At 40.5% G+C, this 14,097-nt stretch overlaps 1 long non-coding RNA gene across 1 annotated transcript; it reads right to left on the bottom strand.

Annotated features, from left to right (window-relative positions):
- Positions 1-461: 461 nt before the first annotated feature.
- Positions 462-7,411, bottom strand: LOC111095353. The gene is made up of 3 exons (XR_005356317.1): positions 7,341-7,411; positions 5,073-5,206; positions 462-745 (listed from the first exon to the last, which is right to left on the bottom strand). It is a non-coding gene; the product is annotated as an uncharacterized LOC111095353 (long non-coding RNA).
- Between the last annotated feature and the right edge of the window lie 6,686 nt (positions 7,412-14,097).

Consider the following 14,097-nt stretch of genomic DNA (forward strand, 5'->3'; position numbering starts at 1 on the left):
CCTGCTGCTCCCTCTGCCTGTGTCTCTGCCTCTCTCTGTGTGTTTCTCATGGATAAATAAATAAAATCTTAAAAAAAAAAAACAAGGGATCAGAAACAACTAAATATCCACCAAAGGAGTATGTGTAGCCATTACAGAAAAAAGCTAACTCTAGATGTATGATAAATGAAAAAATAAAGCATGGACACAAGACATTGGGATAAAATTATATAACACACATCATTAATGTAAAAAATATGTATATATAAAAGCATATACATAAATCATATACTTATTTGTATATAGAATATCTCTGGAAGGATACTCAAGGAGCACAGCAGTGGTTGTACCTAGCGTCTCAGGGATGGGGCTGTCAAAAAAATGTACTTCACACTCTGTGCCCCATTGTACTGTTGAATTCTGTACCATATGCAAGAGTTGCTCTCCCCCTCCAACGCTCATATGCCAGTCATCACATCAAGACATGGAGTTTATTTCCCTTTGAATCTGGGCTGGCCTTGGGAAATGCCTTGGTGGACATATGCTTCTGGTAGGTCCACCCTTAGCCTTTAGGAGAACTAGCAGCTTCTGCTTATTCCCTATGAGAGGCCAACCTACCATGGAAGATGTCCAGTCACTCTAAAAATACTGTATTATATTCCACCCTCCACGTAGAAGCTTCCAGTAGGTGAGTAAGAAGCCATCTTAGACGTCACCAGCCCAAGCAGACACCACCACATGAAGTTGGAGGACCATGCTGCTGAGCCTATGAATGAGAATAGTTTTTGTTTCAAACCACTAAGTGTTGGGGTGGTTTATTAAGCAGAAAGAGATCTTTAAAATTATTGTATATTAAATGTAAATATGTAAAATAATTTCAAAGTGTTTTTCCCTATAAATTCATATAAATACAGGACTGAGAGTATTTTAATAGGAGGATAAGAAACACAACCACAGATGACTAAACTAGGGATCAGAGCATATCACCCAGGAGGAAAAAGAATAAAACAAAGGAGGGAAGAGGCAAATTTTGCTGACTTCACCAGTCACCCTGGGGTTTAACCTCGGTCAGAGCAACACACCCCATCCTGTCTCTTTCTCTCTCTCTCTCTCTCTCTCTCTCTCTCACACACACACACACAAACCACACACACACCACTTAATTATTCTTGTAATTGGGGGGTGAAGAGGGAATATTAAACAGGTTAATTGCTACCATTGTCAACCAGAACCCAAGACTGTGAATTAAGAGTGTGTTCCACGTGACACCACTGGATGCCCTTTGGGAACTGATAATATGATAAAGAAGACAAAGGAACCTAAGTAGCATAACCTCAATATTTCAAAATAATAGATAGGTGGAAGGAGAAATTAGTTTGATTTTAATGAAAAAAATGAATTCTGAAATATTTTAAAGGGCTGCAGTTATTACTTTTAAGTACAATACATTTTATAAAGCTATAAATGGGTATCTAATAAGTTAAATGAGGTAAGTTAATGAAAGAATTAAGATTCACAAGAGGCCTACATTATATAATTATGTATCATAAAACAGAAAGTCCTTTAACATGTTAGAATTAATTGGATGACCCAGAAATTGAAGGTACATTGAAGTTTTAGTTTGAAAAAGCAACTAATTTCAGATTAATGCATTGTACATAGTAGGTATTCAACAAATGCTTGGTAAAGTAAAATGGACCACCTAGAAGGTCCTTCAGCAATTGTCACTCCCTCTGGACAGAGGACTACATCCAGTTCCCACTGCGTTCCTGGTAAATGTGCCTTCCCCCACCCTAAATTGTATCCAGAGGCAACAAGAGTGAGATGGTAACCGTGAACATGGTCCTGGTTATTTTTTTTTTTAAGCAAATCATTTTAAAACATCAGCAATATAACTATGAATAGTAACAAATTACTTGCTGAATAGTGTAGTTAAGAACAGCTAATTTAAGACATTTCCCTCAGAAAAATCCAATTGAAGTGTGAATAGGTTAACTGCGAAGGATTAATACAGGAGAGTAGAAACAAGCAGAATAACAGATCATTTTCCAGGCTCAGCCTGAAGACCTTCAGGTGATGTGGGAGGGAGCGCGTAAAAGAGAGAAATGAGCCCCAGACTGGAGGTGTGGAACCAAAAGTAGGTACCATCTCCTCCTCAGATTTCTCTAGGACAGGCCCCAGCACCCTGCTGTGGGTGATGAGCCCAGCTCTGAAGAACAAGTCAGAATATGAGGAGGAAGGACATTGTCATCCTCAGTTATAATATTAACTGGAATCTATCCAAAACACTACCTCGGGTAAGATCTGCTTCCTTAGTTCTTTTCATCAGTGGGGACTCAAGTGAATTTCTAAGACCATAACATATCTTAGTATCGAGATCAATACTGAATTAGCAGACATGGCTAAGGATAACTGGGGGGAAATAATTAACAAAATTAAGGAGGATTTGCACCACTGGGAACCATAAAAGTTATTTTATGGGTCCATGTAAATGTAATAAAATCTCTGTCTGTGCCACAATTTAATTTCACATCAAAAAGGTCCCCACAGATAGTCTGTAAGATTATTTTACTAAAATTGAATATGTCTATGCCTTCCTAGTCTAAGCAAAAAAAAAAAAAAAACTTACTCTGCCCAGAAAGTTATGTTTCATACAGAGGACAGGAATAAGACCCATCTCATCTCAAGCACTATCTAATGTCAGCAACTCATAGTAGGTAACATAATTAATTTTTCTTAATAATAGCACTTAACAACTGGCAGAGATGGAACATAATACATCAAAAAGATGTTTCCAAGAATAGCACATACTTTTTTCAAAATAAAAAAGTTAAATATTAACAATAGTGGAATACAAAAAAAGATAATGTCAATTATACAGACATTCTTCATATTATTGCTCTATATTTTTAACAGCTTTATTGGTACATAATTCATATACTCTAGAACGCACTCTTTTAAAGCATACAATTTAGTGGTTTGTAGTATATTCAGACTCGTGCAACCGTCACAACAGTCAATCTTAGGACATTTTCATCACTCCAAAAAGAAACCCTATACCCATTAGCAATCACTCCCCATACTCCCCCTCCCATTCCCCCCAGTAACTAGGCTATCATTAATCTATTTTCTGTCTCTTTAGATTTGCCTATTCCAAACACTTCATATAAATGGAATTATACAATATGTAGTCTTTTGTGACTGCCTTCATGCACTGAGCATAATGCTTTTAAGTTTCATCCATGTTGTGGGCTCTATCAGTACTTCATCCCTTTTTATTGTCCAATAATATTCCATTATATGGGAATATTATATTTTATTTATCCACCTATCAGTTGGTGAACATTTGAGTTGTTTCCACTTTTTGGTTTCTATGAGTAATGCTGCTGTGAACATTGACATACAAGCTTTTGTGTGGACAAGTTTTTGTGCTTTTTCATATCTCTTGAGTATATACCTAGGAGTGGAATTGCTAGATCATATGGCAAATTTACAGTTAAGATTTTGAGGAGCTGTCAAACTGTTTTACAAAGTGAATGCACCGGTTTACATTTATATTTACATTACATGTAAGTGTTCTAATATCTTAACATTCTCACTAACAGTTGTTTATGTCTCTCTTTTTGATTATAGTCATCCTGATGAATGCGAAGTGTTATCTCAGTTTGGTTTTGATTTGCATTTCCTTAATGACTAATAACGTTGAGCATCTTTTCATGTGCTTATTAGCCATTTGTATATCTTCTTTGGAGAAATGCCTAAGTCAGATCCTTTGCCCATTTTTTTTTTTTTAAAGATTTTATTTATTTATTCATGAGAGACACAGAGAGAGAGAGAGGCGAAGACACAGGAAGAGGGAGAAGCAGGCTCCATGCAGGGAGCCTGATGTGGGACTTGATACCAGGTCTCCAGGATCAAGCCCTGGACTGAAGGCGGAGCTTAAACCGCTGAGCCACCGGGGCTGCCCCGTTTGCCCATTTTTAAATTGGTTTGTCTTTGTATTCTTGAGTTGTAAGAGTTATTTATATATTCTGGATACAAATCCCTTATCAGATATTATTTGCAAATATTTCTCTCCTTCTGTGGGTTGCTTTTTCACCTTCTTGGTGTTCTTTGAAGTGCAAAAGTTTCTAGTTTTCATGAAGTCCAATTTATCTATTTTTTTTCTTTTGTCACTTATACTTTTGATGTCCTATCTAAGAAGGCTTTGTCTAACTCAAAGTCACAAAGATTCACTCCTCGGTTTTCTTCTAGGAGTTTTTAAAATTTATTTATTCATGAGAGACACACACAGAGAGAAGAAGAGACATAAGCAGAGGGAGAAGCAGGCTCCATGTGGATCAGGCACAAGCCTAATGTGGGACTCGATCCCAGGACCCCAGGATCACGCCCTGAGCCAAAGGCAGGCGCTCAACCGCTGAGCCACCAGGGCATCCCTCTTCTAGGAGTTTTATAGTTTGAGGTCTTACAATTTAGATCTATAATCCATTTTGAGTTAATTTTGTGTATAAGGGAAGGAGGAAGTCCACTTTGATTTTTTAATTAATGAATTAATTTTTATTTTTTTTTAAGATTTTATTTATTCATGAAAGACACAGAGAGAGAAAGGCAGAGACACAGGAAGAGGGAGAAGCAGGCTCCAGGCAGGGAGCCTGATGTAGGACTCGTTCCCAAGACCGAGGATCACACCCTGAGCCAGGGGCAGGTGCTCAACTGCTGAGCCACCCAGGCGTCCCTAATTTATTTATTTTTTAAGATTTTCTTGCATGTGGGGATCCCTGGGTGGCGCAGCGGTTTGGCGCCTGCCTTTGGCCCAGGGCGCGATCCTGGAGACCCGGGATCGAATCCCACGTCAGGCTCCCGGTGCATGGAGCCTGCTTCTCCCTCTGCCTATGTCTCTGCCTCTCTCTCTCTCTCTGTGTGACTATCATAAATAAATAAAAATTAAAAAAAAAAGATTTTCTTGCATGTATATATCCTATAACTATATCTTAAGTGATATTATTACTCATTTTTTTCTTGTGTTCTGAGAAATACATATTGTTAATACAAAAAGGAGAAATATAGCTTTTGGTCCCTCCTCTTATACTCACATTCAGTTTGAGGAAATAAACTTGTACTTAGTCAATGCCCAAAGGTACCGACCAGCCTGTACACCTGAGAGGTGACCATTTGACAGACGCTGGAGTGAGTGAGGGGAGTCATTGCTTCATACCCAAAAGTGAATCTGGAAAGAAAATGGTTATTTTTCTCTTATGAATTAAAAAATATTATAAGAACAGATAATACTCAAAATAGGCAAAGGTACAGTAAAAAAACAACAACAACAACAAAAAAAAAAAGATTTCTCAAGATTGCCCTTAGAAGCGCAAAGTAGCACAATGCTTTCTGGAAAGTAGTTTGGCCATATTTATCAAAAGCTTCAAAAATATTAATTCCATTTGATCTAATCATCCTCCTAGGAGTATTCCATAGAAATAAACATTTTGCTCACATGGGTATATTTACAAAGGTATTTATCAGAATTTTTAGAATTGAATTCCTTTCCTACTTCTGAACTTTTTTGATTTCACAAAAAATTTTGAGCATGTACCCCCAACACACATATATCTATTCATCCATAAATTATGTATACAAACATACTAATTTATATCTTATAAGGCATATATGTATTAAATTAAAGGAGAAGGTAAAAAGGAAATAATACTTAAAAATAAATGTAAATTTATTTTATTTATTAATATTACAGAAATTCATTTTGATTTCAATGAAATTATTATTAATTACATTGTAGTGAAAACAGTGTCCCTAGAACATGAGAGACTCCTAACTCGGGGAAACGAACTAGGGGTGGTGGAAGGGGAGGGAGGTGGGCGTGGAAGGGGAGGTGGGCGTGGAGGTGACGGGCACTGAGGGGGCCACTTGATGGGATGAGCACTGGGTATTATTCTATATTTGGCAAATTGAACACCAATAAAAAATAAATTTATAAAAAAAGAAAATAAAAAAGAAAACAGTGTCCTTGAATATCAAATCCAATAAGATAATTATATTTTCTTTTAACAAGAGTCTTATTTAGTTGTAGAAGTCTCAGCTTTGCCATTTTGGGTTCTTCACATGTCCTCAGGTGATTAGTGTTATCTTAAATTTGAGGTCTATTCACAAATTTTAAAACTATCTTGAGGGGTTAGTTTAGTTAAAATGGAATGATGCAGTCATAAATCCATTTAACAGGGGTACACAAAAGTATAACACATGGCAATACGCTGGAAATCAACTAACTAGGAAGTTGACTGAATTCCTCAGTTCTGTGTAACTCCCAACTCCTTTCTTCCTTAAGGACTCTGTTCACATTTCTGTTTGCTGTCAGTGAAAATATGTGTCAAGTATTGTCCACTGTCAATCCATATTAAATACAGGTATAAATCTATATGTAATCTCTAACATTTCCCCCTGTATCCTGGATAATTCTCTTATATCCTTTCTAGAAAGAATGCTTAAATTAAAAAAAAATCTTATGTATGTATGTATGTATGTATGTATTTATTTATTTATTTGAGAGAGAGAGCATGTGAGAGAGGAGAGGAGCAGAGGGGTAGCCAAGATGAAGCAGAAAGAATCTCAAGCAGACTGCACAGAGAGCCCCACTCAGGGCTCTATCTCATGACCCTGAGATTATGACCTGAGCCCAAACCAAGAACTGGATGTTTAACCAACTGAGCCACCCAGGTGCCCCTAGAGAATGCCCAATTTTGGAAATAACTGTCATAAAGCTAAATGTTTAAAAATTGAGTTCTGAAGTCAGACCATATTCCATATCCTGAATCTCATACTGACTGATTCAGTTTTTAGATCTGTAAAGGAAAGATAACAGTATTCTGTCCTTCATGAGGTTGTTGTAAAGATTAAGATAATGTTTATGGAGTACTTAACATATTTGGTTAATGTTAGGTAATATTATTACTTCAATTTTTTTAAAAAGATTTATTTTAGAGAGAGATCACACATGCATGAGCAGGAGGAGGAGCAGAGGGAGAGAGTATCTCAAGTACACTCCCCACTGAGCACGGAGCCCAACATAGACTCGATGTCATGACCCTGAGATCATGACCTGACCCAAAATCAAGAGTAGGATGCTTAACCGACTAAGTCATCCAGGTGCCCCCTATTACTTCAATTTTTCTGCAGGGATTATTTATTATTTTTTATTCAGGAAAGGCAAACAAAACCTTTAAAAAAATTAAGGCTTGCTATGAAATTACATAAAGGTGGGGACTCTGGCCTGTGTTGCTTTTTTCTCTGTCCCCATTTGTGTAGCTCAATGTCTGGCCCATGGTTGTGTTTGTGAGACAGGTGCTTACCTGCAGTAATAAAGAGATCTTCCACTCTGTATACTGGTGATTGCAGGAGGCAGCAGGGAGTGTAGTCCTGAGTAAAAGCACAAAATGTAGTATTTACCCACAGTGATGCTGAATTCCATTGCACAATCCAGGATATATTTAAGTGGTTTGCCTTTACCATATACATTCTTGTAGCATTCTTCCCCACATAAAATTCTCAAACCATCAAGACTTTAGTCTTGGGAGCCCATGATCTGAAAGTCACTCAAGGAATTTGTAATAAATATGTAGCTGCATGAGGATGGGAAGTTCTAATCACTAATTTATTTTAAAATCAAAGCAGAATCATAAATAAAATGTAAGTTATACCTTGAAACATATCTATCCTTCTTTTATATTTCCAAGTCAAGTTATATAATCAACCCCTGCATGTACAAGTGTTTTGCACAGAAAAGTTTTGTCCCTTGACCACAACCTAACCTGTCAGATGTCATACAAATCCATCCTATTGATCAAAGGGAAATTTTCGGTGTGGCTCCTTGCACAAATAACTCTTGGGACTAGAAAAAATAGCTTGCCTGCATGTCCTGCTGCTGAGAGGCTATAAGGTTTTCCAATCTACGAAGCACTGAATATTTCATCAAATATTTCTTTAAAAGCAAACCTAGCATATTTGATTCTGAGCAAGTCACGATTTGTACTTTTTTGAACTTGGGGTTGTGAGCCAGTCATCCATAACATCAAATGCTTATTTGAGGGCTCCAGCACAATTTTAGTTGAATTAAAAGCTGCCGTTTTGAATTTGAAAATAGACAATTTTATGCAATTTATTTTAAATTAAATGTTGTGGAGTGTAAAATGTTATCTGAAGGCATTATTGTACAAAGGAGTGTTCCAAGTTACGTGGCTGCAGGTCCTAGGAACTAGTTCTCCGTTCGGCAGGACTTTCCTTGAGACTCACTATTTAGATTTCAGAGGGCTGCTAGGGACCTGAGGTATACACTAGATGAGTCCGGGAGGAAGGTCACATGAAGAAGTGACTTAGAGGTACCCTCGGGCACAGGGCAGCTCCTATTCCCTCTCACCAGACTTCTCCCACCAGTGTGCACTATGGGGCTACAGCCTCCCTGAAACCTCATGGAATGATGGGACCACCTCTGGGCCCAGGAGAGTACGCAGAAGTTCCAACAGGCCTTTCTTCTGCTCCCTGCTTTTTTCTGCGCCTGTGGCATGCACCTCAGTGATACTGCTCCTGGCTACTTGGGGGAGCCTAGGTTTCCCTTGGTCTCCTAGAAGCTCTTTCTTTACATAATATTCTACGGTCATCATCAAGTTTAAGATCATGGCCTTTATAAATCCAATCTGAAAAAAAAAAAAAAAAAAAAAGAAATCCAATCTGTCTCAGCCAGTTTGGCAAATGAAAGTGGAGGACGCCCAGGGGGCTCAGTGGTTGAGCATCTGCCTTCGGCTTGGGGTATGACCCCGGGGTCCCAGGCCTCAGCCAGTCCCACATCGGGCTCCCCGCATGGAGCCTGCTTCTCCCTCTGCCTGGGTATCTGCCTCTCTCTCTGTGAATCTCATGAATAAATAAATTCTTTAAAAAAAATTTTTTTAATGAAAATGAAAGTGGGACCAGGAATCAAACTTGCATACTTAAACCTATTCATTATGATCTAGTGAAAGAAAGAAGCTTGAAGGATGAGTCAAAGTAGGATTGTAATTATAGCTTTGTTACCCAGTAGCTGTGACCTTGGGTAAATTATTTTAACTACTCTGTGACTCAGTTTCTTCATTTTCAAGCAGGAGTAAATAAAGCTATTAAAACTCGGTTGTGATAATCAAATGAGATTATATATATGAAAATTCTCTCCCAAATTTTTAAAGATAATACAAACTAAAAGACAATTGAAAATACTATCCATGTTGACATATGAATGGATAAAGAAGATTATATATACATATATATGTAAATGGACAGCTGGGTGGCTCAGAGGTTTAGCGCCACTTTCAGCCCAGGGTGTGATCCTGGAGTCCCAGGATCGGGATCGAGTCCCACATCAGGCTCCCTGCATGGAGTCTCTGCTTTTCTCTCTGCCTGTGTCTCTGCTTTTCTCTCTGTGTGTGTATCTCATGAATAAATAAATAAAATCTTAAAGATAAATATGTGATGTATCTATATATGGATGGAGCTAGAGTATATTATGTTAAACGAAATAAGTCAATCAAGAAACACAGTTATCATATGATTTCACTCATCTGTGGACTTTAAGAAACAAAATAAAAGAAGGGAGGGAAAAATAAGACAAAATAAGAGAGGGAGACAAACCATAAGAGACTCTTAATCATAGGAAACAAATAAGGTTGCTGGAGGGGAGAAGGTGGGGAGATGGGGTAACTGGGTGATGGGCATTAGGAGGGCACGTGAAATAATGAGCGCTGGGTGTTATATGCAAATGATGAATCACCAAACTCTACCTCTGAAACTAATAATATACATCATTTATATATAACATCACTTAAAAAGTTCTAAAATAAAAATAGAAGATTACAATAACACAAACTAGAAATTACTAGAAAATATTAGGCATCATTTTTATTCTATCAAATTTTTTAGGGGAGGAAAACCTTTATAATAACAAGGCCTAAAAAAAAATAAAATAAAATAACAAGGCCTGTTTGTTATTCAGGCCTTACAAAAAAAAATGTAGAAGATCCATTAACAGGCATTGATCTGAGGTAAAGACCTAAGAAAACTGTTGAGTTTTAAACAAATAAGCAAAAGGCCCAAACTTGATAGTGAGGTTTCTTGCCTGATCTAGGTTGAAGTAACTTGAGTCTTGGATTTATCTGAGCTTGAGGACAGCCCTGCCACTTTCTGTGGTAGCTCACATGTCATGACCAGGTCATAAAAGCCTAGAACAATCTGGTGCCTGCCCTGCTCATACCTACACTACCATGTAAAGCATTAATACTTGTCACTCAAACCCAATGCCTAGGAAGGATCTGGGTTTTGAAATTATTGCCGTGCCTCCAATGCAGCAGCCTCTCTTTTACTCTGTTTGATGTCTAGAACCGACTTTTCCATTTCTGACCACTCATGAGTTTTCTTTTCTTTCTTTTTTTTAGAGATTTTATTTATGAGAAATACAGAGACAGAGGCAGAAGAAGTAGGCTCCCTGGGGGGAGCCCAGTGTGGGACTCAATCCTGGGATCCTGGGATCACGCCCTCAGCCAAAGGCAGACACTCAACCATTGAGCCACTCGGGTGTCCCACTCGTGGGTTTTCTAAGAGCAGGGCTAGGCATGGCCTCTTTCAAACAAAAACTGCAACATCCTCAGATTGGCTATATACCCATTTTTAGCAAAGAACTTTCACCATATCCAAAATTGGGGTTCAGCCCTATATCTCCATGTCTGATATCCTGAGGGATTGCTCAATATAAGCCAGGTGGCAGGGAGGGAAAGGCACTGCTGAGAGAAAAATGGCCAGGAATGAATGGTCTGGAAGAATGACATGAGGTGGCAGGTGCCACGGAGCTGTACTTTGACACTTCTTATTCTGGGGCTCCTTGGACAGTCCGGGGGGTCCAGGAGGGCAGGACTGAGATAAATATGTCCAGGAGCGCCAGTTTCTGTTGCTAAGCGACCCCTTCGGAGAGAGCCAGAAAGAGTCAGGTACTTTCTGATAAACTGGAGAGGAAGGTAAGCAGTGGAGACCTGCGGGAGAGATTGTGCGGAAATGCCTGCTGGGAGCATTGGAGGCTGACACGGGGCCCAGGGAGCTTCCGCGCAGCACCAAACCCGAAGGCCTAGAGCCAGAGAGGGAGCAAGCAGGAGCTGACGCAAGATAACCAGGAGGGGAGGTCAGAGCTCTGATTAAGCATCAGCCATCCGCCCTCCTTCTGGAAACTCAGAGACTTATAAGGAATGAAAAGGACTAAAGTCCTGCTAGTCTGGGTTTGTTTGCTTGTTTGTTTTGAGAGAGAGAGAGAGCATGAGTGGTGGTGGGCAGAGGGAGAGGGAGAGAGAAAATCTTAAGCAGGGTCTACAACCCAATGTGGAGCCCCATGTGGGGCTCAGTCTCATGACCCTGAGATCATGACCTGAGTCAAAAACAAGAGTCAGATGCTCAACAGACAGGGCCACCCAGGTGTCCCAGAGGGCCTCTGCTTTAGTAGACCTGGGCTCACGAATCAAGTGCCCTCATAGTGGATGAAGAGGCATCATGGCTGTGCAGGGTGCATACAGAATAATTCTATTGCGCATTTTCAGTCTGGTTACGTAACAGTCCCCCCTTCTACCTAGCATTAACAGTTATTTAGCCAGTGCGCCTCTAGTGTTCATGTGGAGGTCGATTTAGAATCTCAAAGGTGAGGTACACCTTATTCCCCAAGACCCCATGAAAAAAATCAAAGATGTATAAACAGCCTGTGGCAGCTTCTTTGGCTGAAGATCCTCTCCATTCTTTCCTGGTGGGTCTAAAAATCATTGAAAGTGGAATTAAAGCTTACTATCAAGAAGGAGGAGGAGGAGGAAGAAGAGAAAGAGGAGGAGTGGGAAAGAGGGCAGGGATAGGGGGGAGGGGGGGAGAGATGAGGCCCGGAGGAGGAGGGGGGGAGGAGGAGGAGTAGAAGCTTCCTTGTGTTTGACCAATGCCTTGGGTCTGCTTTCTCTGTGTGGATGCCCACTCCTAAAAAGTACCTGCTTTAGCTCTACCTTTGCTATATCGACTTGTTTGTGGTTTAAAGATCCCCTGGGACATATTGCGAGAAGGAGAATAGCCAAGGTACAGAACAGGTGCATTCTTGGGCGTCTGCTACATATTGCCAAATTGCTCCAGGTAAGTTTATGCCATTTCATGTACGCACCAAAGGTTAATGAGAGGGCCTCATTTTCCTGGGCTCCCTAAAAGCTTAGCCAGTTTATTAGTTGGAAAAGAGCCTCTATTTATTGCCAGAGATTTCATTTTTTAAATTACAAACTATTCAATGATTTCAACAAGATTTTAATGGAGCTTTTGTATTCTGTTCTCTGTTCCATTAAAAAGCACTTTGGAGGTTAATAAGGAAATTTCTGACCTACTCCTTGCCCTCATATATTAGAGCAGCTAAAGGAGCTAAATAATATGCTCAACATTCTTGAAACAGGAGACAATAGAAGACCTGCAAAAATGTGTGAATCTGGAAGGACAAGGATAGGTCCATGGTCCATGGCAGGCAGGGAAGACTTCATGGAGGTGTGACTGGTGCTGGGTCCACAAGATGGGTGGCATTTGAGTAGCTGGAAGAGATGTGACAGGACATCGTGGGACGGAATTCAGGCAGGAACAGAGAGCAAAGTCTTGAGCTGGAAATGCACAAGGTATGTGTGTTGGCTCAGGCTCTGCAAGGGGAGCAGACGGCAAATGGACTGCAAGGATTTGATTACAGGAACCGCCTTGGAGAGAACCCAGGAAGAGGCTGGAGGAGGCTGGGGAAGCTGGCAGACTGTGATGCAGCTCAGTGAAGGAGAGAGGGAAGGAAGGTTGAGTGAAAGCATCCAGGACTCCCTGCAGTGTGATATATGCCTGCGAGAGATTGTTAGGGAATCCTAACACAGGAAATCATGCCAGCACAGGAAATCATGTCTCCTGGGAACAGGCTGCCTTAGTAGTTCTGCTGCATCCAGTCAGTGTCTGGGAGCAACCTGGAAGAAGCTGGAAAGTGAAACCTTGGTACAAACATAATGATGGATTTCACAGCATAGCAGTTGGGATTGTTGGTCCATGAACTAACTCCCTGGATTGGAGGTCTACACGTGCATTCTCATGGCTGCCATAACACAACGAGGAGAGAATGAGATTGGCCTCACTGGGCAGGGGACATTTTCCCAGAGGTAGAAGAAGTTTCCTACCTTCACCTTCGAGAAATAGCTTGATTTCTATGGCTGGACAGAGAACATGGTGGTGATAGAAGCTTTGCTAATGCAACCTCACCCCTCATACATCCTGGAGGCAAGGCTGTGGACGTCAGATGAACAAAGGTTGTGTTGGATGTGGGGGGTGGGCCCTTGACATCCATTCCTCCTTCCGGTGTGCTTTCCTGTATAGGAGAGTTGGGAAAACTAAACACTACCTTTTCTTTTTTTTTTTTTTTTTTAATTTTATTCATTTATGATAGTCACAGAGAGAGAGAGAGAGAGAGGCAGAGACACAGGCAGAGGGAGAAGCAGGCTCCACGCACCGGAAGCCCGATGTGGGATTCGATCCCGGGTCTCCAGGATCGCACCCTGGGCCAAAGGCAGGCGCTAAACCGCTGCGCCACCCAGGGATCCCTAAACACTACCTTTTCTAGATTCCATGGCAGCTTTTTTTCCAGATGCAAATTAAGGTCTGCCCATTATTTGCACCTTTAGGACATATGGAAGACAAAAGTTAGGCAAAGGCCGTCCTGCTATTCTCAGATGGGTTTCTTTGCTGGCAACTGAGATCATAGAAACTTGAGGCTTTTAGGCAGGAGCATTTCGGGGTTTATTCTCCAGCTTCAAGAGCTGGACAAGCTTCAAGAGTTGTGGGTGCGGCAGCTTCCAGAACTCTGAACCACAGCTGCAGTGGTGTGTTCTGGGTCGTTCCACTGGCGGCCTCCTGACTCTCCATTCCCAGCACTGGCAGAGGAAGCGCTCCCTGGAGGGCTCGGTCAGCAGTGGACTAGAGGTCAGGCTGATACTGCTTTTCCTTTGCAATGATTTTTGTTTAGTTTTGTTATAGGGTCTCTTTTTTTCCTGTGCCATACAACGTTAT

Source organism: Canis lupus, chromosome 3 (assembly GCF_011100685.1).
Source record: "Canis lupus familiaris isolate Mischka breed German Shepherd chromosome 3, alternate assembly UU_Cfam_GSD_1.0, whole genome shotgun sequence".
Classification (NCBI taxonomy): Eukaryota; Metazoa; Chordata; class Mammalia; order Carnivora; family Canidae; genus Canis; species Canis lupus.